At 46.7% G+C, this 25,997-nt stretch overlaps 1 protein-coding gene across 3 annotated transcripts in view; it reads left to right on the top strand.

Moving 5' to 3' along the window:
- PDE2A (phosphodiesterase 2A) overlaps window positions 1–25,997 on the top strand; it is a 1,179,840-nt gene that overhangs the window by 943,674 nt on the left and 210,169 nt on the right. The gene's annotated exons all lie outside the window — the stretch shown is intronic.

Here is a 25,997-nt window from a genome sequence, read left to right as displayed (position 1 = left end):
GTGACCCTCCCTCACTGAGCCTTTAAAAGGCCTTGGGGACCCCATTCCTAAGGGCAGTCACTTTTTGAAATAGGGAGGCGGGTCGCATTGTCTCCCACCCTGAGCCTTTATTGGCCTCCGGGACTCCATCAAATGAGATAAGCTCACTAGCTGAGTCCCGGGTAGCCCACCCTCAGGACACAGCAGTTTCTCTGCCTGCTGGCAGAGAAACTTTTGTTTCCTGTCACCTGGCAGGAGCATTTTTAAAACTTCTGCCAGATGGGAGCAAACACAAAGTTTGCTCCTGAAGCCTATAGCTTTAAAAATGTTCGGGCAGGGAAACCAAACAGCAGATTGCTCCCACTGGGCAGGAGCAATGCAGGCTTTAACAGCATGAGGAGAGCCGACTGGGGAAGGGTCCCTGGGGCTTAACCCGCGGCCCCCAAAAGGAAGTTCCCAGGAGATGTGGTCCCCAGGGCCATAGTAGGCTAAGGGAGGGAGGCCACTCACCCCCCCCCCCCCCTTCGCCTAATTAACACATTGGGCCCTGGGGAATGGATTCCCCAAAGCCAAAAACGGCTCGGGAGAAGAATACGCATCCCCCTCCCCTTATTAAACTGATTGGGCAGCAGGGGATGCGGTCCCCTGGGCCGAAAGCAGTTCCGGGGGCCAAGTTACCCCCATCACCTTTAAGAAAAATACAGCCCTAGAGGATTGGGTCCCCAGGGCCTAATGAGGCTTGAGGAGAGGCCACACAGACCCCATCCCCTTTAGAATAAATAAGGCCCTGGGGAAGAGGTCCCCAGGGTCTAAAGAGGCTTTGGGAAGGGGGCACATGGCTCCCACTCCTCTTCCCTGGGGGATGTTGTCTCCAGGGCCTTTGATGGTTGGGGGGCCAAGTGGCCCTGAAGCTAACTCCACGCACGAGCAAAGACCGGGCACAGTGTGGGGTTGGCTGTCTTCAGGTGGGTAGTCAGTTGCCAACCCCCTGCTGGGGTGGGTTTGGCTTTACATATGGTAATAAAATATTACTTTATGTTAAAAATAAATCTAGAAATTCACTGAAAAACCAAAGTTTGAATTTACGTTTGAACTATAAAAACAGAGAACTTTAGTAGTTATCGTATGCAGAGATAGTTTGGGTGGCAGATATTAGTAATTTTCACTGTATATTGAATTAATTAACAACTGTTGTTGTGTTCATCTCTAAATTAGACAGACAGCACCACCAAGTGTCAGACTGTCATAAGTGCCGCCTGCCGGTGTGGACAATTAAGTGACGTTGCTGATGTCGAGCACCAGAACCCACCGGCTCAAAATTAAGCACTGCTTGCGCCCCTGCCATGCACTGGTTATGACATCACATATTACATCAATCATGACATGTTCTATGACATCATTTATCCCTGCTCTTCTACTCACAAAATGCTCTTGACCCACCAATCTTGCCTTCGATGATATAATAGCATCAATAGAGCACTTCCTCATTTTCGTAATCTTTCCTCTCCTTTACACTCTACTGGTCCCACGTCTTCAGCTCGCTCTTCCCCATCAAGCTTTAAGCGACTGCGTCGTCTTACTCTGGATTAGAACATTGAAATTGTCAGGGTACAAGCAGTGCCGGGCCTCAGACACATTAACACACTGAGATGTTATATGGCATAAACCCAGCCCACACACAGCCACAAATCCATCTCACAATCTAACCTGTCAGACTGGTGCTTCTGTCACTGCCAGACTGCCCTGTAAGCCAGTCCAACCCTGTTCACTTCTAAGCTGTTTTTCAGCTGTTTGGATTAATTATGTCTATTGAAATCAGATCTGGAGTTGACATCAGATTTCCTCTGCAAAAGTAGTATTTGTAAATACAATGGCCCCTAATAAATGAGACGATAAAAGAAATGAACAACCCTCTTCATGGAATGGAAAATATGGACATAGATATACAACGGGTGCCAGTGCCAAAAACGTGGTCTGTGCTCTTTTTGGTGCGATACACACTAGTGAATAATGTGATCAACATGTGTATCATGTAAACGAGAACACTGCTCATTTTAGTCGAATACAAAAATGTCAATTGGCCCATTGGCGCCAGTGGGTGCACGCGCAGTCCACCAGGACTTCAATTCCCAAGCTCCTCGGCAGGAAGACTCCATCACTGGGTTACCTGTGGGATTCGTATTTTTCCCCAGTTATTCACCCGCCTTGTCCAATCTCACCTGTGAGTCTCTTCTTCACGGACATGCACTACTTTCATCACCTCATAAATTAGGGACCATTGTGTTTATAAATATCTTAACTGCTTCAGTGCTCATGACGAGCCCAGCTCGTCATGAGGCACAGTGGAGCTGTGCTCATGACGAGCTGGGCTCGTCATAACGGTCGTGGCCCGCCTGTGCGGGAGAATCAATCAGTGGGCGGGGTCGTGACGAGCTCAGCTCGTCAAGAGCACAGCTCCACTGTGCCTCATGACGAGCTGGGCTCGTCACGAGCACAGCACCACCGCCACCGCCCCCACCCCCCCACGCTGTGGGGGACCACGTGGAAGGGGTTAACACCCCAGGTTCCTAGTGTTACTGGGGTTTCCCTTGTTTTCATTACCTACCTGGGCACAAGGATTGGAGCTCCCAGCTGCACAGCCCCTGCATACTCACCCAACACCTGCTCAACCACCTTAGGACCCTTACCATGCAGCACAAGCACAGCTGAACCAGTCATACATGTGAGGCAAATTCATTGTTCTGAAACTCTTGAGAAGCAGCCAGCAGTTTAATTCTATGCTTACATTTTATACACTCATTTACAGATTGGCACTGTCTGATGGCAGGGGCCCAGGAAAATTCAAAGTGAAATCTTGGTAAATCATGTTATTGTTAAATCAGGGAACGGGGCCAGATGGTGGAGCAGATGTGCAGTGGGCGGGGTAAAGCCCTTGGCTTGCGGCTTGGATTGCAGTATGTCTCCCCACCACTTCTCTGCGTTTCACGTTCTTGTCTTAGCAGATTGTGGTATTTTTTTAAAAATCGTGTTACAATGACAATCGTCCCTCTGGAGTGTGTGACAAATGTCAAGCCAGTGGCAAGATGCTCTGGAAGAATGATTCAGAATGCAATCCTTAATTAAAAATAAGTGAGCATATGCAGATTTTTTCATCAGAATACTCACTGCTCTGGGAGAATTGAGGGATATGTGCCTGCCTCGTATAGTCTCTTCACTGCAGCCTGGTCCATATAAACATTAGGGACCTGCCTTCCATCGTGGTGATGCTGTGTGTCGAGTAACTGATCACAGCAGTGAACTGGTGTGTTGTCAACTACAGGAGGGCGGCAGTCATTGAGTTTCCATCTTAAGGGGTATATTTATGAGTCCCTTGCGCCGCCGCAGCATCACTTTTTGTGACGATCCGGCAGCGCAAATTACAAACTCCTATCTATGAGGCCACGCAAAGCCACTTTGCGTGGCTTTTAATGGCCTCATAGGTATGGAGTAAGGCAAGGTACCACAATTCACTGGGTTGCCTTACTCTGCACTCGGGAGGTGTTCCACGGGTGTTGCGGTGGGTTTTTGCATGCAACACCTATGGATTTTGACACTTCCCCAGATTTACCAGAGCACATAAACCTGGGGAAACACCAAAACCTTACGCCTCCCGAGGTGAGGCGTAACGAGGAGAATTCATTTTATTGTTCCTAGTTTATCCCTCTTTCCATGCACACAAAAAGAAAGAGGAAAACGGCTCTTAGGATTGTTTCTGTGCAGGAAGGTGCCCGTCCTGCACAAAAACAATCCAGTTGACAACACAGGCGCCCTTGCACCATGGTGTAAGGGTTCATGCAATAGCGAACCAGCATAGGGGACAAGGCAGGAATGCACTGTATTGCATAAACCCAGTGCATTCCTGCCCTTTCGCATTGGCGTAGGCCAGCACGCCAAGCTAACTTGCTGCACTGCCCTACGCCAAATGCCCATAAATGAGGGCCTAAATGTATAGCCAGACCTCGACCTGTAATTAGCTGTTGTTGTAAGCATCACTCCCTATATGGATGAATTAAGAACTTAAAACAGCCCTGAATAACTTGCACTGCTAGGGTGCACTGAAACAGCCTGCGGGGAGAGCATGCCCAACCATCTATAGAATGGTCTGGTCAGCTGAGGCAAGTTCTTCAATCAAGGAAATGTTTTAGAGCATTGGGTCAAATTATGTATAATGAAGCACAAATATGTAAATACTTTATGATTTGGCACGATTCCCATATTGTTCACCTAGAGGTGTAACTTATGGATGTGCTTGTATGAAAATAGTGCACTACTTCCTTTTAACGCCTGTCAAGGCTAAATGGTTGAGGACTTCTCGACCCATCCACCCCTTCCAGCATCTCTCTTCACATGAGTTTCCACTGTATCCTGTAGGATGGTCAGTCCCAGACTCACCATCTCACTACAGGTTGTGGGCCTCATCCCCAGGGTCATCCTGTTTCCAGGTTTCTTAATTTGAGCGTCGTGGGGAACTTGTACCTCCAGTTCATGCCATATGCTCCATTCTCTTTGTGAAACATCTTGGGTTACAAAAAACGTCATTGGTATGACCTTGCCTACAGCTTACAGTGCACGGATATCCATGAATGAATGAATGGAATTGGAACGTATACGGTGCGCCATAACCCTGGAGTGTCCCTGGTTACAGTAAGTGCAAGCAGCCCATCCGTGTAAATAGGTCACCAAGAATCTAGCGGCCTCATTTGCAACATTTTGATGCACGGCAGCACATCAAGCCTTCTTGCCGCACCGCCCTATGTCGAAAGAAAAGGGCAGAAATGTGCTGTTAGATACGGCACATTCCTCTCCTTTTTCCCTGCCTTGGCGCACAATGGGCTGCCATGTGCCAACACAGGCACGCTTGGGCCATGGTGCAAAGGTGTCGGTGTTGTAGGGGTGATTGTTTTTGTGCAGGAAGGGACACCTACACACACAAAACCCTAAAAGTTCAACAGTTAGAGTTAGAGTTATCTCAAGTAACTCTAACTCATGTCCTAAGGTAACTATACCTCGCACCCCAGCCATGCACAGTTTTCCCATCAATAATTTTACAGCAAATGTTCTGCTGATATTATCAATGATGTCACAGAAGATATCATGAGTGATGTAATGTGTTGGGTAATTAGCAGTGCATGACAAGGGCACAGGTTTGGCCCCAAGGACACCTATATCCGGGGAAAGCCATATTATGAAGTAAGAGGGGGGCACTCAGCATCCTCCCAGTGCCGATTTCATCCCTGGGGACCACACCCCCCCCCCCCCGGGTCCTGGGGTGAAGTAATGAAGGAGTAGGGGGGGCGGCGCGGCTGCCTTTGCCAGGCTGATTCAGCCTCGGGAACCCCATTCCATGGGTCCCGGCCAAGAAAGGGTGGGTGCCCCGGAGCCCACCCAGGGCACCCACTTTACCATTTTTGAGGGTCGTCCAATGACCCAACAGCCCCAGGTGGCTTCCCGCCTCCAGCGGGAGCCGGCATTGCTCCAGCCCACCGGGAGCAGCTACAAATGCTGCTCTCTGTGGGAGGGAGCAGTTTTTGCATCTGTTTCGGGCTGGGAAACAGATAAAATGTTTGTTCCCAGCGGGCGTGGTGCATTTTCCATGCTCCCACCCGCTTGGATCGGACTTAGTGTCTGGCGGATCCCCTGCAAATTTGCAGGATGTTTTTTTGTTTTTGATTTTGGGGTCCACCAGGCCTTGGGGGTCAGGGTATTCATACCTTGCGCCCTTATGTTTTTATTATATTTTTTTCTTGGGACTCGGATGAGTCTGAATCCCAAGATGGCTCCCAGGACTTTCTTGTTGAAGTGTTGGTAGCCAATTAGATCTCACCAAAATATCTTTCGGATCCACAGAGGATTCATGTCCCTAGATATATATAAATATTTTTTCCTTACTAACTCCAAAACTATTGAACGGATTTACACCGAATTGCAAAAAAGGCTCTTTCTGGACCTGGAGCTAGCTTTCTGCCAAATTTGGTGCAACTCCATTCATTGGTTTGGGCAGTAGTCATGTTCAAATTCCTTCTGGGAAATTGCAAGTAGAAAATGCATTTTGTGACCTTCTCCTTTTCTCCGCCCCCCCCTTGATGAATCCATCTCTAACTTTCCAGACACCAGCTGACTTTGTAATGAGGCGTCAAAATCTGTCAAAGTTATTAGCAAAACAAAAAATGCTTTTCCTATGGAAATGAGATCCTAACTATAACAGCTGAGCTAACTATAATTCTACCCCTGCAATGCACTGATTGTGACATCACATATTACACCTGTCATGACATGGTCAGTGACATCACTGATGACATCTCAAATGACATCACTGATGACATCATCCACAAAATCACTAACGCTCAACTCACACCCCCTTAGAACATTTCATACCCCACTCCCACACAACCATTCACAAACCCATTCACAGACCCATACCAGTACTTACACACCCACTCACAGATTCATAGATCTACACACACAACCACTCACTCACTCATATAGTCACTCATACACCCACTCACTCACTAATACAGACACTTGCATATTCACTCATACACCCCTACAGCCACTCACACACTGCGTCAGTCACCCATAGAGCTCCTCACACACCTACTCATTCACCCATACAATCACACAGCCACTACTCACCCATACAGTTACACACACCTACTTACTTACTCATACAGATACTAACACTGACACAAGCATAACATTTACCCATACAGCCACTCTCACATTCACTCATTCGCCCATACAGTCACTCATAAACCCCTTCATTCACCTATACTGCCTTTCACATACCCAGTTACTCACCCTTATACCACTGGCACATCTACTCACTCATCCACACAGCCATACACACACTCACTCGCCCATACAGCCCCTCACTCACTCATTAACCCATACAGCCACTAACTCACCCATTCACTCATCCATACAGGCAGTCACATACCCCCTCACCCACCCAAACAGATACTCAGACACCAATACAGGTACTCAGACAACCAATCAATTACCCATACAGCCACCCACTTACACACCCATACAGCCACCTAGACATCAACTGACAGACTGATTCAAACATTCACATAACCAGTCACTCACCCATACACTGAGACACCTAATCACTCACATATACAGTCAGTCCCGCACCACCTGAATCATCCATACAGGCACTCGTACACCTACTGATTCCCAATACACCTTGATATATATATTTAACACTCACAAACTTTTTAAAAACACTGGATGATGTCGTGAGGGTGCGTGCTATAGTTAGCTCAGCTAACTATAACTGCTGAATTTCTCTGGTTTTATACAAGTGAAACCCTGGCCTAACTATAACATCTCTGTAACCTTTGGTTTTTTCAGTGAATTTCTAAGGTTTTTTTAATTCTATTTCCTAACTATAACATCCCTGTAACCTTTGTTTTTTCAGTGAATTGGTTGTATAGGTAGGTGAGTGTGTGTTTTGAGTGGCTGTATCAGTCTCTGAGTGGCTGTGTGAATGGGTTTTTGGGTGTGTGAGTGGTTGTATGGGTCTGTGGGTGGGTGACTGTATGGGTGACCACATGGCTGTGTAAGTGGGTGTAGGAGTGCCTGTATTTATCTGTGAGTGGGTGTGTGAGTCCCTGAGGTGGTCTGTGAGTGAGTGCACGAGTGTCTGACTAAAGGGGTGTGTGTCTGGGTGGGTCTATGAGTGGATGTGTGAGTCTTTGAGTGGGTGAGTGAGTGGTTGTGGTTATATCTGTGTGAGTGGGTGTGAGTTTGAGTATATTAGTGAGTGACTAAGTGCATGAGTCTCTAAGAGGGTCTCTAGTGACTCTATGGGCACATGAGTGGGTGTATGAGTGTTTGAGTGGATCTATGAGTGAGTGTATGAGTGTCTTAGTGGGTCTGTCAGTAAGATTGTGAGTGTCTCAGTGGGTCGGTGAGTACATCTATAAGTGTGTGTGGAGGTCCGTAAGTGGGGGCATGAGTCCCTGAGTGGGTCTGTGCATGGGTGCATTACTCTCTGAGTGAGTCTGTAAGTGGGTGCATGAGTACCTGAATGGGTATGTGAGTGGGTGCATGAGTATCTGACTGGGTATGTGACTGGATGTATAAGTAAGCAAGTGGGCATGTGAATGTATAAGTGTCTGAGTGAGTTTGTGAATGTGTACATATGACAGTAACTGGTGAGCGTGTACAAATATATAAATACTTTTTTTGTTTTATATTCCCACCAATATTTGCAGTGTCGCTGAGATATTTGCTACGTCCCTGTGATGGTACACAGCGGGCCGCTTTGGCGATTGTGCGAGATTAAAACAATCAATTTTGGATTCACAACTTGTGTCACTAATACCCCCATTTGTCAAACATGAGGTCTAAGTATCTCCACCCAGACTCAGATCTGACATAAATTTTCAGCCCTGGGAACCCTTCCTGATCGATAAAATCTCGACTGCAACTTTCTGTTCAGGTTGCGTCTAGCCAATCAGAGCTTTCCCGTGGTGCGCTCATTTGCGATTTATAGTTAAATCTTCACAAATTAACCGCGATCACCGTGAAATTGCCACAAAATTAACACGGCCAGAGATATTACTATATTGTTCAGATTTCATTTCACAAAAACTACTGAATGGATTTGCACCAAATAACAAAAAGCACAATCTGCGTAACAACATCTACCTTTCTGGCAAATTTGATGTAAATCCTTCCAGCGGTTCGGGCTGTAGGTTCAACAACGTGTTCCTATGGGAATTTACATTACAAGCGCACCCTTATTTTGTGACCCTATTTCTTGGTCCTCACTGCACGGATCACCCCCAAACATTCCATAATACACAGAACCTGCATTGACAATTTTTTTGACAATTTCATGAAGATTGGTCATACAACACCAAAGTTATAGGAAAGTCAAAAAATGCTTTTCCTATGGAAACTAGGTCCTAACTATAACTACCTACTGGCGACCGCCAGTAGGTAATATATATTCATGCTAAATATTTTAAATGGCATACTAATTTAGTTCAATTATCATTTGTTCCTTGAGGGTGTTAGTTAAATTTTTCGAAACCCCTTCCTTCTAATAGTAATTAGTCCCCATTTTCCCACCACTCCCCCTGGTCCCTCACACATATACTACTAATTTCTATATCTACTTCTGAGGAGATCTTAGCTTCTGTGGTAGAGATCTCTGCACAGAAAAGACAGGAGAGGCAGAAGCGGAGGTCCCCGGTCGTAGTATTGCAAATTACATTTTGTAATACGTGAGTGGTACTAGTATAGTACTTCTTTACTTACTAAAAATGTAGTTTGGGAGTTGGGCCCCTAGTGTTTATACAGATATATTTGCACACAGATAATGGACATTGAAAGAAGGTAAGAACAAGCTATGCCACATTGCCTTCCCATTAGCGCTCCTACTGAAATACCATAGTATCTACTGCCAGCAAATTCTGTGACCTCAAGGGTGCAAACTATGCACCCAGTAAATACTGACTGTACGAGTTTAGTATATACCAGTCTCAAAATGTGAGCCCCATTATGCTTTACACAGTTCAGAATTCAAGATAGTATGCTTACTGCGAATGTCATTCCCCATTCTGATGTGTGCAAATAACACGTGTGCTATTTGACAGCGCTATTTGCACTAAGCTAGCGACCTGTTATCCTTAATTTATACGGAAAAGCATGATTGAACAAGTTACTTACCTTTGGTAGCGCCTTATCTGGTAGAGACTCTATCTAGTCACATGTTTCTTATCTTAGAATATTCCCAGGGCATTAAACTGGATCCAGACGTTTTTGGTGACCAGTACCCCTTCAAGCCAGTTGGTGGCATCGTTCGGTTTCATGCGGTATCATCGAAGTTGTCCACACCTGAAGAGACAGGCGCATTGCCTATATAAGTGCCACTCCAGCGCACTAACGTCAGTTTCTTTTTGCTACTATGTACAGCAGAAGTGCAGAGCCAGGAGGAACACTGACCACTGGTGTGCAAAGCTAGAGCCCTTAAAATGGTAATTCCCTTATACCATAATCCATTCACAGAGCGTGGAGGAAGGGAGTGCCAGTAAGGAATATGTGACGAAATGAAGTCTTTACCAGATAAGGAGTTACAGAAGGTGAGTAACTTGTTCACCTGATAGAGACTTCTAGCTGCAGATTCTTTACCTAAGAATAGATACCTAATCAATACCTCCCTGGAGTTTGGGCTGTGATGCGAATTAGACTAAAACGTCTTATGGGACCGAACGAGCAAAGTTACCATCACACTGCACCTCACTGTCCAGTCAGTAGTGTACCGTAAACGTGTGCAAAAAAGCCCACATTGCTATCTGACAGATATCCAGAACAGGAGCTCCGTGGATTAACGCAGTAATTGCTGCCTTGGCTCTGGTACAGTGAGTGTGCAAACCATCAGGGGGTTCCTTTTCGGATATTGTGGTGCAGATTTGATGCAGAATTCTATCCATCGCCAGATGGTCCTCTTCTGAACTGCCTTTCTTTTATTGTCCCTGACATACCCCACGAAGAGTTTTTCTTTCACCTGGACGAAAAAGTACGATCAAGGTAGAACAACAATGCTCTTTTTGGGTCCAGTCGGTGGAGTCTCTCTTCTTCTTTAGAGGGGTGAGGGGAAACGTAAAAAGAAGGTAGAGTGATGGACTGGCCTACATGGAAGGGAGTTACTTCTCTCGGTAAGGAGGATGCTTGACATCGAAGGACCATTTTTTTGGAGTAGAAGGTAGGGTATGGAGGATTTGCTGACAGTGCGTGTAAATCACTGACCTCTGGGCAGATGTTATCGCCACTAGGAAGACTGTTTTGATGGTGAGAAGCCTGAGTGGACAGTTGTGAAGTGGTTCAAAGGGAGCGCACATCAGAAATGTGAGAACCAGGTTGAGGTCCCATTGGGGCATAATGAAAGGAGCCCTTTCAGGAACCTATGTACAATAGGGGATTTGAAAAGGGATGGCTGATCTGGCAACCGCAAAATTACAAAATGGCAGAAAGATAACCTTTCAATGTGCCCAAAGCAGAGCCCTGTTGGGCTAAGGTAAGAATGAACAAAAGAACCTGGAAAAGGGGTGTGGATAGAGGGGTCAACATGTTTATCTGTACACCATGCCACAAACTTGCTCCAACGGCAGGAGTATACCATCTTGTTGGAGGGATTCCATACTGCCAAGATAAACCTGCATACTTTGAATGGAAGGTCGAAAGCTGTCAACAAGTGTTTTCAGGTTCAGATGCAGAACCCTGCCCTGCTGCTGTGACAGATGTTCCTCCCTGAGAGGCAGCCTAATCGAGGACGAATACGCATGCTCAACAACTTGGGATACCAGACTCTCCATGCCAAATACAGTACCACAAGAATTACTTGATCCTAGTTGTTGCTGATCTTCTTGAGAATTCTGGGCAGGAGTGGTATTGGCAGAAAGGCATACAGGAAGCCGGAGCTCCACTCAAGACAAAAAGCATCTAAGAGTGAGAGTTGCCTTTAAAACTCCAGGGCTCAAACCTGCTGGCATTATTCTCAGCAGAGGCGAATAGATCTAACCAAGGATCTCCCAACTCTTAGAAGAGACCTTGCGCCACCTATGGATGGAGACACTGTGAGAAGCTGGCCTGATATCTGCTGTCCATTAGTTATAGTGGGCACCCTGTATCAGTCCAAACAACCCCTTATGGTGAATAGGTTAAAGACAACCTTTGTTGAAAGCTATCCTAGTGGTAGTTATGGAGAGCAGTCTTCAGGCTAAGTCTTGAAGGAATGTAAAGCAGCTTGTTTTACCAGTCTATAATCTCTTGAATGACCAAATGAAAGGACAACCGCACCAGGTATATATTTAAAATATATGTATTTAAGATCAAACACACCCCTCTAGTCTCTTTATGAGACTGGAGTTCGAAGTACTTAAGTTACAAGTTAGCAATCAACAGTAATAGCAGAAATACACGTTTGGGCCCTAGGGGCGTACCAAACCATATACCATTAAAGTGGTATAAGAACCACGACTGAACTAGACACAAGGCCTAGAGCCTGTAGAATCGCTGGGACCCCAAGGAACCACCCAAGGTAGTGACACAGGGGACCCACGGGGGCCGTGTGCAGTGTATGAGCACAGCCGCGGGTTCCCGTTAGCTTCTATTGGCAATGTCGCGGTTAGAAATGTAAAGATTAGAGACACTTAGAAATGAGTCAGGACCAAACCCTTTTGGACTTAGGAAGTTCTAGGGCTGGCACCCACGGGAGCACCGGAGTACTCGTGTTACCTCACCCACGGAAGCTGGGTGCATAGGTGTCTTTTGGTGTCGTGTTGCATCGTCGATTTCAATGGAAGCTGGCGAAGAAGTGCTACTGCCGTGAAGAGGAGAAGTGTCCGAGGCGATCCAAGCCTGGATCTAGGATGGAAGGAACCTGAAAGCAGAGGGGACAGAGTCTGGGTCACTTACCAGTGACCAAGGACATGATTGACCAATGCCCACAGATGTAGGGTGCTTCAGGTGAGTTGATGTGTGTCTTGACTCTTCAGCCACGAGGTCCAGGAGGCACCGATGATGACCAGGAGATGGATTCGAGCTGTCCCACGAAATATGTCGAGTGCTGCGGTGTCAGCGACCAGATTGGACCCAACAAGCTTTGGCAACGGCAAGTCACTTGGAATCAGAGAAAGGACGGCGGTGCAGACCAGCAAGGTCTTGGGGACTCACCCAGCAAGGGTAAGTCGGGACACGTCTGGAGCAACCAGGAAAGCCCAATCAGAAGAGGAGTTGCCTTCGTGGGGACCTTCTAGCCAACGGGCTAGCGATCACGAAGGCTCAAGCGGTCGCACTGGAAACTGGCCCACGGGTCACTCGTGGAGTGGAGGCCTGAAATCTTCAGTGCAGGAGATGCTCAAGGCTGGGGCTACTCCAAGCCCAAAGCACAACTTCGAGGAAGACCAGGAAGATGATGGTGCTGCAAAAGTTCACGGTGTCCAGGGGTCACGGTTCCACATCACCCACGATAGCCATGGGCCTCAGCTTTGCTGTGGACTCAGGGTAGCCTCGGGGAAGTCTGGAAATCCACCTCTGGGGATGCAAAGACTTCGGCGTCTGGCGGGAGCTTCAGAATTGCAGATCAGACAGTTGCTTCTTTGGTGCCTGCCAAGCAGGGGAGTCACTCTAGTTGAAATAGAACATTGAAGGTCCAGGATTTATGTTGCAGAGTTTCGTCCAGGGTAATCTAAAGTCGCAAGGACTGGGTTCCCATACTTATACAAAGTTTGGGGGTTGGACATACTCTAGGGACCCACCTATGAGAGGGTTTGGAAAGAGGGGTGGTTACACCCATTTCCTTTGTCCAGTTTCATGCCAGAGCAGGGGCAGGTAGCCCCTGCAACCGGTTTGAACGGGACTATGCACAGGGACACCAAGAGTGCCCCCAGTGCAGGACTTCAAAGCACCAGAGAGTGCTCCCGCCCAGCCCCAAAACACATCTGCCTGTCTGGGGAGGTGGTTACACCTCCCTGGGTCAGGAAACCTATTGTCCAGGCCTCCCCTGCCGGAGTTTCGGTCAGCAGCAGGAGGCCAGACCTGTGTCTGTGGCAGTGGCATCCATTTTGTGATGCCAGGGCTATAGAAAGTCCTACAGGGTTAGACCAGTGTGAACATGTCTCTCCCTCTAGAAGGGTGGAATGCTACCCCCGCCGCCAGAACTGGTGGGGGGGGTAGTATTCCAAAGCGTTTGACACCAAACACAACATGTTTCCGTGCAGCCAGTCCAAAGTTAGCATTTACCGCGAGGTTATAATGCACTTAAGAGTATATGGTCAGGCTGCACCACAAACATCATCAGAGGAGATACTCGGAACGCTACAGAGGGGCTCTGCTCATGCAGGGGCACCCTCTCACATAAAAACCAAGCACTCTGCCTTCAGGATTGTTAAGGCCTGCCATAGGAGTGACTTATAGGTTTTATATGTGTGTGCAATGGTAGTGATATAGGTAGCCTATACCACTGTAAGGGGTGCAAGCACCACCTTACCCAGGCTGCAGTAGCAGACCTGTGGTGTCATTTTGGAGTGCTTCCCAGGGGTGGCATGATACATGCTTCAACCCCTGGTAGGCCTCTGAGGTACCTATGCCCTAGGTACATAGTATACCATATACTAGGGGCTTATAAGGCACTCCAGAATCCAATTAGAAATGTACCTAATGTATATGGAAACCATTTTAGAGAGGAAGCAGCTAGGCTGGGGTCCTGATTAGCAGGGCCACAGCCAGACTAAGGTCGAAAAACAGTGAAACACCAGCAAAAAGTGGGGGTACCCATGTGAAGCAGATCCTACTCTCCGACAGACACCATTCGTGATACGCTAGGCATTGACTGATGAATATTCTCCGCTCTGGTGTTCAGAGAGCCTGCCAGGTGTTGAACCACTAGGGATATGCCCTGGTGTTCTAGCTATCTCCAGCTGCACAATACCTCTCAACAGAGGGGCCACGACTCCACACCTCCCTATTTGTTGCAATACCACATGACGGTGGTGTCCATAAACACCTGTACCAGGCTATCCCTGATGAAGGAAGAAAGGCTTTCAGATTTATGTGGATTCCGCCAGAGGCCAGAGTTCTCTGATCTCCACCTCTCCCAGATGGCCACCCCAGCCCAGGAAGCACGCATCTTTAACAACAGTCAGCTTTGGTTGTGGAAAGGAGAGGGGTCTGCTACTAATCAATCGAGGTTTGTCAGCCATCACTGCAGGTCTTTTTCTATTCCCTCCTAGATATGGACCATGTCGGAGAGATTCCCCTCATGCTGCGCCCACTGGAACTACAGGTCCTACTACACAGCCTGCATGTCACTGGTCATGTGCTACCAGCAAGATGCAGGAAGCCATGAGGCCCAACAAACTCAGGGTAAATCTCACTGAAATCCAAGATAGAAGCTGAAAGATCATATCATAGCCTGAATATCCTGGACTCCCCGCTCAGATGGATAGGCACGAAACCGCACTGTGTCAAGAACTGCTCGGATGAAGGAGAGCATCTAGGAGGGAGTCAGGTGTGACATCAGCACATTGATAGGGAACCCTAGTGCAGAAGGTTTGATGTGGTCGTTGAGGTAGGGGAAGGCTGGAACCCCTGACCTCCGTAAATGTACTGTAACCACTGCCATCACCTTGGTGAACACCATAGGGGTTCTGGTGAGGCCAAAGCGGAGTACGCAAACTGAAATGTATGCAGCAGGTCGGGTATGTGGAAATATGCTTCCTGCATGTCCAGTGCCTCCATCCAGTCTCCTGGGTCGAGGGCAGACAGGGCTTGTGCAAGCTTGGGCATCTTGAATTTCTGCTTTTTCAGGAAGAGGTTGAGAAAGCACAGGTCTAAATAGGAACAAGGCCTCTGTACTTCTTGGGCACCAGAAAGTATCTGGGATAGCAGCACCGATCTACTTCTGATGCCGGCACCCTCTCTGTAGCTTCCTTGGCCAAGAGAGCCAACACAGCCTGATGGAACAAGGAGAGGTGGTCCTCCGTCAGTCCGTCATAAGTGGGCATTATAGGAGATGGGGTGGTAACAAAGGAGAGAGTGTAGCCCCTTTGGACGAGCTGAAAAGCCCAACGGTCATATGTTATTGACCTCCAGTGTTGCAGGTAATGGCATATCTTGCCCCCCACTGAGGTTGGAGGGCAAACCAATGGGGTGTGGAGGGTGTAGCTGCCGGAGGGAGCTGGGAGGGTTTGACTTCTGGCTACCTCTACCTGTCCCATGTGGTCTGTGGAAACGCATCCTCTGCCACAAAAAGATTGTGAAACTTGCTGGCTGTGATGGCCGGACGAGTAGAGATGTGGTTCAAAGCCCCTTCCATGGCCACAAAATGGGCGGAAGGCAGACTGGCTTTGACAAGGGGCCAAAGAAATGCCCAGGAACCTGGATATAGCCCTGCTGTCATTAAAGCGCTCTAGCGCTGAGTCCGCTTTTTCTCTGAACAGACGGGAACCATCACAGGGCATGTCCATGAGCAAGGCCTGGACATCCCCAAAAAGTCAGTATTGCAAGGGCCAACAATGATGAAATTGCTCTGCCTTGGGAGTCTGTTGTGTCCAACCCGCATCTTTTGGTTAACTTGGCTGCATCCTTCACATCAGCAATTGCTTGAGAGAGTATGTCTCGGGCCTCTTCTGAGACCATGTTCAGCGCTTCTGCAACTGACTCCCAGATCGTATGGGAGTATCGGCCCAAGAAGCACCTAATGCTCACTGACCACAGTGCAATGCTGAAAGAAGAGAACATACTCTTCCGGAAGGTATTCACCCTTTTGGATTCCCTATCCAGTGGAGTGATAGGGAATGCACCAGGATTGATTTTGGAGGTGGAGGCCGGGCCACCAAGCTCTCCTTGGTTGGGTGCTGGGTGATGATACAAACTGGGGTGGTCCGGGGCAGGGCAATGGCTGCGGGCAATTGTCCTATGCACAGGAGCTCCTGTGCAGGCCTTGAACCTGGCGTCACTAAGGGCTTCATTAAATGGGAGTAATGGTTCAGTGGGGGCAGCTCCTGGCTGAAGCATCTCCATTAAGACGCATGTCTTGATTGCCACTGAGGGTAGCGCAAGGTCTAGGACCTCAGCCCCCCTCCGCACCACCATTGCAAATGAGGCACCCTCCTCAGTAGAGGAAGAGACCAGGCCAGTGTTTGGGGAGGTGTCTAGTCCACTGGCATCTGCCAGATCCTCATACCAGGAGTCCCCAGAATCTTCTAATGGCTGGTATCCACAAGGGTCCGCAGACCATTCCCAATAATCACCCAATCCAGGCTTGGGGAGTCAGCTTCTGGTCGGCACTGGAGCCGGCTTTGATGATGGGGGCAGAGCCACCACTGGGTGTAGGTGGCACATGGGGCGTCAGCAATGGAGCAGGCATCTTGAGCCCGACTGGCACCGAGGACAGAAAACCAGTAGGGGACTCTTCCAGGCACTCCAGAGGGTTTGGGCCACCCAAAGATGAAGTGTATGGTCTCATAAAATTCTCTGAGTTGCAGGGGGGTCGCTCTGGCTCCTGGAAACTCAGGTAGGTGAGGAGAAGGCCCTGGCATCACGCAGAGCTAGGCCTCGAGTGCCGACAGCCCCACTTCTCGTCTGAATACTTCCTCGACGAAGTCGAAGATCTCTTCCATTACTTCTTTTTGTGAGACTTACCCAACTTCCCTGATGACATGGAGTGAGACGAGGATCACCGGGTACAGCTCTGCAAACAATCTTGGGATCTTCCTCGTGACTGAGATCAGGAAGGTTGCGGGGTTGGTCGATGTTCGGCAGTGAAGAGCAAGATGGATCGCTCCCTCAGGAAGCATACCATTGCAACCCTTGCAAATCTTGGTGTTGTGATCGGGCTCCAGACACAAAAGGCTAACCAAGTATGGGTCCTTCACTGACATCTGACGGTGACAGTCAGCACTTGGTTTAAAGTCTGCCTTTCTGGGGGACATCTTCAACCCAAAAGGTCTTTGACAAAAGGTTGAAAAAAAGTCAGTCCAAAAGTTACTAGGGGTAGCTCTCTTTGGATCTGCACTGACTGGCATGGAAAGAAAAGAACTGACAGCGTGCTAGGGTGGTGCCTATATAGGCACTGTGCACGTCACGCAAACAATGCTATGCTGAGCCAAACTATGCCACCTACTGGTGCACAGGGGTACTGCTCACCAAAAAGTTCCAGATTCAGTATGACACCTGGGTATTATTCTATGGTAAGTAAGCTGCAGCTTGAAGTTTCTATAAACTATAGACCTTGCCAGGGAAGAAGGTTGTGTTGCATTTCTTGTTTTCCCAGCAGAGGGCGCCCATGCACACATTAAGCACTTGGAGAAAAGACTCTCATGTTCCAGCAGCCACGTGGGACTCCCCTTCCTGCACCCTAGTGTAATTTCCTCCTGCCAAATTCTCACCCACAAACTCTCTCCTACACCCCCAGAGCCAGAGCAGGCGCCCTCGGCGGTTTGTCTCGTTGGCAGCGATCAGTGCCTTCAAGCTGGCACTGCGTTGGCATTGCTCCCCTCCAAACTATTATTCTTTCATTTCATTTTGATTAATGGCAAGCTGGTCCCCAAGGAGCCTGCGCTCTAGTCGTACATCACTCTGTAGTCACACACATTCTGAGGATTTGACTAATGAAGTTAAATGCCGCAAAGTGCTTCGCAGATCTTCACGTGCCACGGTAGACACACACACACACAACTTAGCTAATTGCTGTAATCAATTTAGCAAGAGTGAGTGGCCTTAAGCATCCTGCACACAGAGGCAGGGAGAGAGAGGCAGAGTCATCCAAGCTGCTTGTTAAAATCATCTCTGAGAGCAAATGCACAGGGAGGGCTTTCTGGGGCTGAGGCAGGGGGATTGAAACATTCATTCCTGTCATAACAGATGCGACTGAATACTAAGAAATGACAGATGTGAGCAGCACCTCCAATTTCCTCTCCGTTTTCCCTTGGCCCTGCTCATCCTTTTACATGAATCTTTTTTACAACAGTTCCTATTATTGTATGCTGCTCTGTTCATACCTCTGAACGAGGCTTCTTTCTTCAACATCTTGGGGGATATTTACAACAAAATGTCGGAGCGTGGTGTTACGCCAAAATTGGTAACGCCAAGCTCTGACATTTTTGAAATGCAGGGATGCGCCATATTTACAAAAATACGGCACACCCCTGTTTTTCCCCTAGCAGTGGCACCAATAAAGCTGCCTAGCGCCAGCGCAGGCATCCTTGCGCCATGTTGCAAGGGGGCCTGTGCTGCAGGGGCGATCGTTTATGCGCAGGAAGCGACACATTCCTCCACATAAACAATCTTGAACGGTGATGTGTTCTTTCCATGTGTGCTTCAGAATGCAGCACACGTGGAAAGAGTAAAACAAGAGGAGAAATTAATAATTTCTCCTAGTATCGCCATTCTAAGACCAGGTTTTACCTGTTCTTAGTTTTTGGCGCTGCCCCAGCCTTGTAAATATGAGGCAGCGCCAAAAACCAATGGGAGTTGCGGCGAAACGCCCACTGCAACACCCATTGCACGCCCCTTTCATGCTAAGTGAAGTGTGAAAAGGGGCCCTATTTACAAGGCGGCGTTAAGACCCGTTAAGTGGCTTAACTCAGCTTTGTAAATAAGGAAAAGGGGATATTGCCACCAGGAAGTCACTAAAAGTGACGTTCTGGTGGCGACATCCCCTTGTAAACATGCCACTTTGTTTCTTATCCCTGGGCCCCTGATGGGACCAAGAGGGGAGCCTTGCTGAGCAGAAATCTCGAAAATGTGTTTGCTGAGATCCCTGCTCCTCCTATGAACCACTGCTAGGGTAATGGTAACTCTGCTGTAGCAGACAGCTATCCACTTGCAGACAGCTATCCACTTGCTGATGAGGGGACTTCCTACAGGATTCTGTCTTTGCTATTTGGCTGGTAGCCACACCACTGTAGCTGGCAGCTAGTGGATGGCATAGTGCTTCACCCCAACTCATCTCTTCTTGCCTCCTAGCACAAGGGCAAAAGCCATTACAAGGCATTGGAAAATTTAATAATGAAGTGGCAGCACTGACTAAAGTAAGGATTAAGAAATGTCAAAGGAGCCTGCATAGTGCAGCAGTATTACACTATTTTACCTTTTAACACATCTCAACACTACAGGGCATAAGTTCAACCTTATAAGTAACACTTTAACATTAGAATATGGCAATCACCATCTGAAAGGTGGCCAGTGAACCCTGACAAAAGGCTTGCCACTCTACACCTCCATGTGTGGCACTTTCTTTAGGAAAGTCTGATCCATTTGAACTAGAAGAAACTTTTTGTTTGTTGAAGTCTGCAAATTATGCAGGGGTCACCATGGAATAATTTCAGAAAATAATGTTTGAGACAAAACAAATTGCACACGGCTGCCAGTACGCATCATGGAGTTAAATAACACTAGTCCTTCACTAAAGACAGAAGTAATATTTAAAGGATCTTCATAACATATACAATGGCCATATAGGGCCTGATTACGATCTTGGCAGACGGGTTACTCCATCATAATGGTGACGGATATCCTGTCCGCCGAAATATAAATCCCATTATAGACTATGGGATTTACATTTTGGTTGATGGGACCGTTGTGACCGAGTAACCCATCCACCAAGTTCTAACTCAGGCCCAAATGTTCTAAAACTGCGAGTAGGGAATGGATGAGGGATTAATTATCAGAGAAACACTGGAAACCTCCTTAATAGGGAGTGGTAAATGAGATTGTCACTTACCCTGATATGTTGTACACACCATTGTGAAATGCATGACTCACGTATTCAGTAGATGACAAAAGAATGACTCTTATTCGGAACTGTGGTAGTTCCATGATCGGAAGAGGCGCCTGTGATTGCCGGTGTCCCTGTGCTTTAAGCTGCTCCACCTAGACTCAAGGCATACTAAACCCCATTTCTCCATCTTGTCCCAATGGGAAGATATGCTTATAAGATGTTATAAGTAAAATCCCATTCTATCCTATGGGACAGATCGCCTTTCCATAGTGAAAAATGAAAAACACTGTAATTCACTACCAGGCCATGTCACACACACCAGTACATGTCCTACCTTTAATATACATGGCACCCTGCCCACAGGGGTACCTTGGACCTACCTTAGGGATGACTTACATTAAAAAAAACAAAAGTGAAGATTAGGGCCTGGCAAGTGGGTGCACTTGCCAGGTCGACATGGCAGTTACAAACCGCACAGACACTGCAGTGGCAGGTCTGATCACCCTTTTCAGGGCTGCATGGGTCAGTGACACAATCAGTACTGCAGGCCTACCAGCAACATTTGATTTACAGGCCCAGGCACCCTCAGTGCACTTTACTAGGGACTTACTAGTAAGTCAAACATGCCAATCATGGAAACACAAATCCATAATACAATTTACAATAGGAGCACTTGCACTTTAACACTGAAAAGCAGTGAGAAAGTGCGCAGACACTGAACCAGCAAAAACAGAGTAAAAACTAGGAGATTAGAAAGGTAAAAAACAGGGAAAACATGCCAAAAGATGCCAGGTTTAACAGGGGCATTTATGGTTGTCGATAGATGTTGATGAAGAGAACCAGTTTCTAGAAACTTTTGGCAGAAGGGGTCCTTACGCCTAAAAAGGTTTGACAAGGGGGTCTCGACATCAAAAAGTTTGAAGACCACTGACCTAGAGAGAGTTGTTGCATTATCACATTGCTCATCTGGGTGTGAGAGGCAAAGAGCCAAGCCAAGGTCTAAACTCCAACGAACATAAGGATATAGTAGCAGGAACTGGAAGTACCTTAGCAAGCACCTTCTTGAAGAAAATGGTAAGCAGCAAAATCTGCATTGGCCCACATCACCAGGGAATATCAGAAGACTATATTAAAACCTGAATTTTCATAGCTTAAACTGGGACAGAAAAAGCTCTATAGAGCTCAGTCAGAAAATTGATATCCAGAGTTAGGCTCAGTTTCGGTAAACGAAGGCATCAATTTTCCCAGTTTTTAAATATAGACCGCTGTGCTTCCTCCATCTACTGACAGAGCTGCTGAAGTGATTTTGCAGTGATACTCACTTTACAGAGATGATAATTGTGCCTTTTCACTTTTCTAAAGCTTGTATTTTCATAACTAGTATGATTGTTCGGTGGCCACCTACCCACAGACCCTCAGGTAAGAGGTTTAAATCCTTGCAAGTCCAGCTCAATCTTACATCCTCCCATGCGCGACAAAGAGTTACCATTGGGTTGGATAATAGAGCAAATACAGGCTGTGTGCTCTATACATGATAACTATGATATCAATATTTTCTCATTGTCATAGGACAATCATGAGAGTCAGTCAATCAATCAATCAATCAGGGAATTGTAAGCGCGATACTAACCCGTGAGGGTCTCAAGGCGTTGAGGGGGGGGGGGCGTCCGTAGATCTGTTAGCCGAAGAGCCAGGTTTTGAGGGTCTTCCTGAAGGTGTTCAGGGAGGGGGCACGTCTGATGTCTGCCGGCAGCTCGTACCAGGTCATGAGGGTTGTCCTCCATTTTACCACTCTTCTCTAATTGCTATTCCCGGCTTTTCATTTTTTTTAATCACTGGTATAGATTTAAGCAATGGACCGGTTCATGAAGGCATTATTCGACACCCCCTCAAACAAACCTGAAACATCCATACTACATGCCTGTAAATTCCTTAGAACTGTGTATTATTTCTGAGTATACATAGTATATATAGTAAATTGGATGAATTCGTCTCAGCTCAGACTTAACGGAGGAAAAACTGAGCTGATGCTCTTAGGAAAGCAGGATATCCCCGAATGTCTAGCTTGGCCAGCGTGTATGGGTGCCATACCACCACCCAAGCCGGAAATAAAGAGTTTAGGCTTCTGGCTTGACAACGCTTTGTCCTTCGAGACTCAGGCCAGAAAGACGTCTGCAGTTTGTCATGGGATACTTAAATCCCTGCGCAAAATCCTGCCCCAACTTCCTGAAAAAGCAAGGAAGACCGTAGTTCAGTCCTTGGTTTTATCACGAATTGACTACGGGAATGCCATATATCTCGGGGCACCGGCATCCACTTTTAAGACCTTACAAGTGGCGCAGAATTATGCTGCCAGAATTCTGACGGGAACTAGTCGGTATATGTCGGCGAAGCCAGCTTTAAGATCACTCCATTGGCTCCCGGTGAGGGAACGGGTGCGATTTAAATCCCTATGCATCACTTATAAGATCATGCATGGAGAAGGCCCTTCCATTTTGGAAAATTTGATAAGTCCCTACAAGCCCCAACTTAACCTCCGTTCAAGTGAACACAACCTTGCAATCATTCCCAGAATAAAACGAGCCCGCTCGGGCGGTCGGCTTTTTTCTCTGCAAGCAGCAAGAGAATGGAATGCCCTCCCATGTAATTTGAGGCAGGAACAGACCTTCCTTCAGTTCAGGAAGAAACTTAAAACCTTTTTATTCCCTAGAAACTAGCTCGTAGTGGTAATGCAGATCGGATCAGCCCAGGGTTACCGTTTGCCAAGAGCGCTGGGATGCCTACGGGTAGTCATGCGCTATATAAGTGATTTTACAATTACAATTACAATACCACTAAGAGAACAATTTAAGGAAGATTCTTCTCATGGAGTCATGCATCGACTCTTGTGGTCTACGATGGCGGTCTAACCCACAACAGCATCCGTGGACAATGTGTTTCTCAACGCATAAGACTCAAATTAGGCGAATTCTTTTGGAAATGAAAATGATGCTGACCACATACGCTTTATCCACTTTTGTTGAATAATTGTTCTAAACAAACTCATTACAAATTTCATATAGAATCGAAAATTCCTTAGAATAATATTATAAACATTAGACCTGTGCAAGGAACACAGTGGTTTAAATTCTACGGATTACCCATCAGCCTACCCTGTGAGATACGCATCGTGGAGAAGCGCAGGGGTTCCTGAGACCCCAGCACGCGTGCAGCCCAGTTGCTTCCAACGGTAAGACACATGGCTTACCACTGGATGCTCATTACAATCTGCCCAAAACAATTGTAAAATTAATGATTGTAGATGCATCATTAATATTATGAATTTTCCACATTTAAGACACCACAGCAGGCTTTTGTCTTGTGGAATACTCGCTTAAACCTTCACTGCTGTGTTGTCATTCGGATATTTTTTGGAAAGAACTGAGATTCACTTTAGAATCACAAGACAAATTTCACTTAGAGATTGTGATATCATCTGTTCAAGAATAAGTGGACCTTGACAATCTCAGTGACCACTCATAATTAACCCAATGGCCTCCCCCTCCATAGCCTAAAACTCTGGTTCCCTGCAAGCACTGTAATTTAAATCAATTAAACATTAAAAATATTTAAAAGACATTAAATAAAATTTGATTGAACATGACATATAACTGTTCATGTCAATAACTTATAACAAGCATTGGCATAGCCAATAGGTCTCGCATTTGGGACCATATAAGTGTTTAGCCATGCAACAGTTGCATAACTAAATACTTACAAGGTCCCAAAAGCGAGACCTATTGTCTATGCCACATGGCCGTGCGGCCGCGAAAGTGAAAGTAATCGCGGTAAAGCGTGGCGCGCGCGCCCGCGCACATCCACTGGAGCTGTAGGCTGGCCTGGTAGCACTTTTTGGAGCCCTCTCAATAAGTCTCGCCAGACCAGAGCATTCGCTGGGTCAGGCGAGACCTAAAAAGGAGCTCTTGCAGTTTGCCATTTTTTCAGAGGTAGCTGCTGCCAATAAAAAGTGGTGGCGCAGCGCAGGGGGTAATTATAAAAAAAAGTACTTACCTGCCGCTGCCAGCTACCGCATGGGTGCTCCTCCACAGTTCCACAGCTTCTTGCACGAGTACATGGTTTCTGCACAGGCACACAGGCTCCCAGACTTCCCACCTAATCCAGACGATGCTCTCATGCTATTACCCAGCATGAGAGAAGCTCCAGGATTGGTCTGAGCGGGCTAGTTTGATGCGTGTTCAGGGACAGGGAGCCTCTGTCTTTTCTCCACCGTCTGTACAATACAGCTGGGTTGGAGAAATCTAAGTGCACTTGTCAGTTTGGCAGTCCTAAGACTGCCGGCCAAATGGGCATGTGCACTTATAGTGCCCTTTTGCTGTTGATAGGGCATGGCCCCACCCCAGACTCGGCAGATTCGTCTCAGTATCATTATATTTTTATCTGTTGGCTCTGAGCAGTGGGCGACGCTCCTCCGCCATTACGGAGGAGCCACCACTGGATTTTTGTTATATGCTCTCCCATGTCAAAATAATGAATGATAAAATAGGAAATACTTTAATGATAAAAAAGAATGAAAAGTGAAAATAACAAAAGTAAATATTATCTTGAAAAAAAAAAAATTAATAGGCCCACAAAATGTTGAAAAAATGAATTGAATATCAAATACAAGCTTCTGTGCCCTATTGTAGCAGTAGCTTTTTCAGCACCCACGTTTTCCGGAAAAGCCACAAAGAGGAGAGGGCAGACTGTGGGACGCGCTGTCATATGAAACAAGCAGAGATGGCAGGGTACTTCAACGGAATATCGAAAACTCAAATACCGTGGGACAAAATATTCTGTCAAGAATATCAAGGACAAAAATATTGTGAAGCTCAGTTTCTATAGGTAAGTAAAGTTTTATAATATATATAACTCCACATATATATACCTTGACAATATAAGTTTCTATAGGTATGCAAAGTTTTAATATATATATATATATATAAAACTCCACATCTATGTACCGTGATGATATGTACATCGATATTTTTGACACGATGTTCTGTCGACTCGATATTTGTGTTTTCAATATTTTGTCAGTGATCCCTGCCTAAAAAGAGTCTTTTTTCCTTTATACAAGAATAAAGTGTATTTTGATGATAGATTGTTTGTAAAACAGCCAGGAATTAACGCTCATTATTCAGCCGCGGCCAGTTCAGGTAAGAGCGTTGGAGCTTTTTATTTAATTTTCTCTCAGCATCATCCCTTGAAATCCCCCTTCCCCCACCCGGCCCCACCACTCTTACCTGCACGGGCCGCCGCTGTCATTATTTAATTGTTTTGTATTTCCCTTTTCCACTACAATTGCTTTTCATTGTTCTAATTTCATTGTATTGTATTTTATGACATATTTCTTCATTTGAATGTTGAAACTGCAAGATGAATCTGTTCAGCAGAAGGTCTCACAGTCCCAGGTCCCTTCCCTGCCATCACTCCATGCAGTCAATGGCATCCAACATGTCACGTTGGACATTAAGTCCCTGTTTTGGCAGAGGGATAACAGAGGCTGGAATCAACGATTCTGATTGGTTTCCATGCACGCACATATGGGGATCAGTGTCTATTTTTCTCGGAATGAAGAATCACGCTCATATATGGAAAGACTTGGATGTCCTTATCCATTCCTGGAATATAATGGGCTCGAATCCACATCCATTTACCACATGCTTGAAGCAGGTGGCAATTGGATGTGTGGCTTTTGTTT

Source organism: Triturus cristatus, chromosome 8, assembly GCF_964204655.1.
Source record: "Triturus cristatus chromosome 8, aTriCri1.1, whole genome shotgun sequence".
Classification (NCBI taxonomy): Eukaryota; Metazoa; Chordata; class Amphibia; order Caudata; family Salamandridae; genus Triturus; species Triturus cristatus.
This window is presented reverse-complemented; position numbering and strand designations above follow the sequence as displayed.